The sequence below is a fragment of the Salmo salar genome, chromosome ssa16 (assembly GCF_905237065.1).
Source record: "Salmo salar chromosome ssa16, Ssal_v3.1, whole genome shotgun sequence".
NCBI lineage: Eukaryota > Metazoa > Chordata > Actinopteri > Salmoniformes > Salmonidae > Salmo > Salmo salar.
Genome location: NC_059457.1, coordinates 20,762,956 through 20,767,849, shown reverse-complemented (window position 1 = coordinate 20,767,849; position 4,894 = coordinate 20,762,956). Strand labels below are relative to the sequence as shown.

At 42.3% G+C, this 4,894-nt stretch overlaps 1 non-coding gene across 1 annotated transcript; it reads right to left on the bottom strand.

Annotated features, from left to right (window-relative positions):
- Nucleotides 1-2,155: 2,155 nt before the first annotated feature.
- Nucleotides 2,156-2,236, bottom strand: trnaa-agc (transfer RNA alanine (anticodon AGC)). Its single transcript has one exon. It is a non-coding gene; the product is annotated as a tRNA-Ala (tRNA).
- Nucleotides 2,237-4,894: the final 2,658 nt, after the last annotated feature.

The following is a 4,894-nucleotide window of genomic DNA, read 5'->3' as shown; positions in this document are numbered from 1 at the left end:
GAGACTCCAGTCACCCAAGTTTTCTCTGCTGCCGCATGGCAAGCGATACCGGAGCGCCAAGCATAGGACCAACAGCTTCTACCTCGAGCCATTAGTCTGCTGAACAATTCATAAAATTCGCCGCTGGACAATTTACACTGACATTCCCCCCTCTTGCACACTGCTGTTACTCGCTGTTTGTTTGTTACCTATGCATTGTCACTTCGCCCCCACCTACATGTACAGATTACCTCAACTAGCCTGTACCCCTGCTCACTGACTCAATACCGGTGCCCCCTGTATATAGCCTCGTTATTTTTATTCTTATTGTGTTACTTTTTATTATTAATTTTTATTTTAGCCGACTTGGTAAATACTTTTTTCTTCTTGAACTGCACTGTTGGTTAAGGGCTTGTAAGTAAGCATTTCACGGTAAAGTCTCAACTGTATTCGGCGCATGTGGCAAATAAAGTTTGATTTGACCAGTGCTTAACACGGAAGTGTTCTGATGAAGTTGATGCTAAGCTACAGGACTGTTTCGCTAGAACAGATTGGAATGTATTCCAGGATTCATCCAATAACGTTGAGGAGTTCATCACATCAGTCACCGGCTTCATTAATAAGGGCATCGACGACATCGACCATACATATACTGTACATACCCCGAAAAGAAACTATGGACTACAGGCCACATCCGCCCTGAGCTAAAGGCTAGAGCTGCTGCTTTCAAGGAGAGGGACACCAATCCGGACACTTACAAGAAATTCCACTCCGACCTCCAACGAGCCATCAATATAGGACTAAGATCGAATCGTACAACGCCGGCTCTGACACTCGATGGAGGTGGCAGGGCTTGCAAACTATCAGGGATTACAAAGAGAAACCTAGCTGCAAGTTGCCCAGCGACGCGAGCCTACCAGACGAGTTAATAAATGCCTTCTATGCTCGCTTTATGCCCACTCCAATTCGCAAATCCGCCCCAACAAATCCACAAATGAGGCAATCTCTATTATGCTCCACACTGCCCTCACCAGCATTTTTACAAAGGAATACATACTGTATGTAAGAATGCTGTTCATTTACTATAGCTCAGCATTCAACCCCATAGTCCCCTCCAAACCCATCACCAAGCTCAGGACCGTGGGACTGAACACCTCCCTCTGCAACTGGATCCTGGACTTCCTGACCACCAACACAGGGGCCCCTCAGGGGTATGTGCTTAGTGCCCTTCTGTACTCACTTTTCACCCATGACTGCATGGTTGTGCATGACTTCAACACCATCATCAAGTTCGCTTAAGACACAACAGTGGTAGGACTGATCACCAACGATGATGAGGCAGTCTATAGGGAGGTCAGAGACCTAGCAGAGTTGTGCCAGGTCAACGATCTCTTCCTCAAAGTCAGCAAGACATAGGAGCTGAACGTGGACTACAAGAAACGGAGGGGTGAACACGCCCCCGTCCACATTGATGGGGCGGTAGTGGAGCGGGTCGGGAGCTTCGAGTTCCTCAGTGTCCACATCACTAAGGAATTTACATAGTCAGCGCATACCCGCACAGTTGTAAAGAGGGCGCAACTGTGTCTCTTCCCCCTCACAGACTGTAAAGATTTGGCATTGGTCCTCAGATCATCAAAAATGTTTACAGCTGTACCATTGAGAGCAACTGCAAGGCACCTGACCGCAAGGTGCTACGAGGGTGGTGAGTACAGCCAAGTACATAACTGGGGCCGAGCTCCCTGCCATCCAGGGCCTCTATACCAGGTGGTGTCAGAGGAAGGCCCCAAAAATGTCCAACTCCAGCCACCCAAGCCATAGACTCTTCGCTCTGCTACTACACGGAAAGGGGTACCAGTGCACCAAGTCTGGAAACAACAGGGCCCTGAACAACTTTAGCAGTCTCACAGCCATGAGACTGCTAAACAAGAAGCTAATCAAATGGCTACCTGCTGCTGCTACTGTCTATCATGTTGCCTAACCACTTTAACCCTACCTAATGTATGTATACATAGTTACTGCACCTCTATTAACTCATACCCATGCACAGCAACTCAGTAGTAGTTCTCCCTGTATATAGCCATTTTTTTTTTACTCATTATTTACATTTTAGTCATTTAGCAGACACTCTTATCCAGAGCAACTTACAGTAGTGAATGCATACATTTCATACATTTTTTTCCCATACTGGTCCCCGTGGGAATCGAACCCACAACCCTGGCGTTGCTAACACCATGCTCTACCACTGAGCCACACGGGAGCGCCATTATTCACTTTGTCTTTATTCTTTGCGTCACTAATTCAATTTTTATATTTTCTTTTTTATCTTTAACTCTGCATTGTTGAAAAAGGACCTGTAATTAAGCATTTCAATACAATTTCAATGTATGTGACAAATGCAATTTGATTTGATGACATACAGTAGTGAAGTGAAAGGGAACACATGGGCTTATTTTCTCGAGGGACTGCGTTCTGGAGGGACTACTTTCAGTTGTAGACTACTTTCTGGAAGGACTAATTTCTGTAGGGTCTAATTTCTCAAAGAGGGACTAATATCTGGATGCACTACTTTCTGGAAGGACTACTTTGGAGGATTGACTTCTTTTTGTTGTTAAAATATTATACAACAAAGAAAACCTATGGGAAAACAAAAAACTGCATTGAGATTCAAACAGCAATGCATTCATTTAAAAAAGAAACAGGCCTGAGGAAGGCACCTTGGGTTGTGAGTCTCACCGTTACCATAAGGCTAATTTCTCCCAAATGTACTTTGCTGTAGGTATGATGAACTGTCACCAGCTTAAATAGGATCGATTTCACATTCCTCTTTAGAGCCACGCGAGCCGAGCATCACACCCCCACCACATCCTGTTCACACCCACCTCAGTGCCTCCATGTTGGATGGCTGGACCGGAGTTAGCTTCTGGGCTTTGGGCTTTGGCATACATGCATATCATGAAACTGGCTCCCAAAATTCATGTTGTTATTATTCTGTCTTATGTTCAAGGTCATCCATCTAGCTGATGTGTGTGTGTGTGTGTGTGTGTGTGTGTGTGTGTGTGTGTGTGTGTGTGTGTGTGTGTGTGTGTGTGTGTGTAGTGCTCTTATGAAGTCTTCCTCATGCATTACTTCAACAGAGCTTGCTGGAATAGTTGGACGCTTAGGCTTAGTGTAGTAATTTAATAAATGCAGATGCATTATGATGCCAGTCAAAGAAACATTTGCTACCATTATACTTTTTCATTTCAACAACTTGTTCCAATGCATCGTCTTTTCATCTCTCTCTCTCTCGCTCTCTCGCTCTCTCGCATACACACACACATATATTCATGAAATGACTGTATTTGCATTCCACTTGATTAGTGATATGTATTTGAATTGCTCTTTGTTCTTTCGGGCTAAATGCTATGTCATACATGCACTTCAGAATTTACAGCCATTAGCCTTTAGCTGCACGATCCTTTTCATGAAACCACTTCACTGTCCATGTTTAATGAGATGACACTCAATTCACACTTTAAAACAGCTTCATTTATGTTTTGCATTAACGTCCATATATTTGACATGTTACCTTGCCACACTACAAATGTTATCTCATCTCTATCACAACCATATATTCCTCAGGAACACAATCCAGCTTCTCCAATCATGAACATTATAACTTTTGAGTAAAAAAAAAAAATTAACATGTATGTATTACCAATATTACACTACATTGCTTCATTTCCCCAGCCATCTGTGTCTGAAAGCAAATAGTTAAAATATGAGGTTTACCTGAGTTTACCCTCCATAAACACATATATACATTTGATTATATTACCTGCTATTTTATTGACTTTGTCCATATTGCTAGCATCTTCTCCTTCATGTATCTTTTCATCTGAAGAGAACCAAATGTATTTTCTTGGAACCTGAAATGAACTCCTATTTCAATCATTCAGTGCATGAAGGATGTTTATATTGGATTTTTTACAAGACTGGGAGTTCTGCATTAGTGCTCCTGTCATGCAGTCAGGTCACATCCCAAAGTTTATTATACTGATTTAAAACCTACAGATACAGATTTTTCTACATATCCACCACCACAACTGACTTCTTGTAATAAAAACAGCAGGGCCATATTCTTGCAAACATTAGCAAGCATTTCAAGTTAAATGGGTTCTCGCTCACAAAATGCATATCAGCCAATGAAAAGCGTTGGTTTACTTGCATGTGACAGAACACTAAATTGTAGCTGGTCCCATCAGATAACATGGCACATGTTAGCCTTACGCTAACCTCAACAGGTGGTAATGATTATATACTGGCACAACTTCTTCATCAGTCTATGAAAGATCTTAGACTTTATATCCATATTTCATATTTCTTAAAATGTGTCAACACTGGCCACTAGAGGGATATTTTAAACCTACAAATTCAAGATGTAATTGTTTGGTTGGTCTGTAACAAAATCTTGCGTGCCAATATTGCACTGCTGCATTCTTGACTAGGCTACTAGCTACAAAAGAAATGGGGGTGATGGTTCTATGTGGAACAATAATGACTCAAAGAACCATTTGAGCTCTTCAATGGTTGTTTACAGATCACAAAAGGGTTCTTTGCTCTTTTAGTGATAATTCAAATGTAGTGGAGGCGGCTCATTAGAATATTGTGGGGTGTGGTTTGCACACCACTTTTGTGCAACCGTGAGAGTGTCATACCAGTTTAACTAATGTGTGATATAGCCATTGACATATAGTATTGTTTCCCAGTTGTCTTGAACATACTGACGTCAGAAGTCTGAGATTTTGAGTTGTCCATTCTGAGTTCCCAGTTGTTTTGACCGTGGCATTAATTCTCAGAGGGAAATGGCAGCGTGTATTCCCTTAGAGTCAGGAAGCAAAACTCCTCTGTAGTGACCTGTGAATGCGTTGTCTGC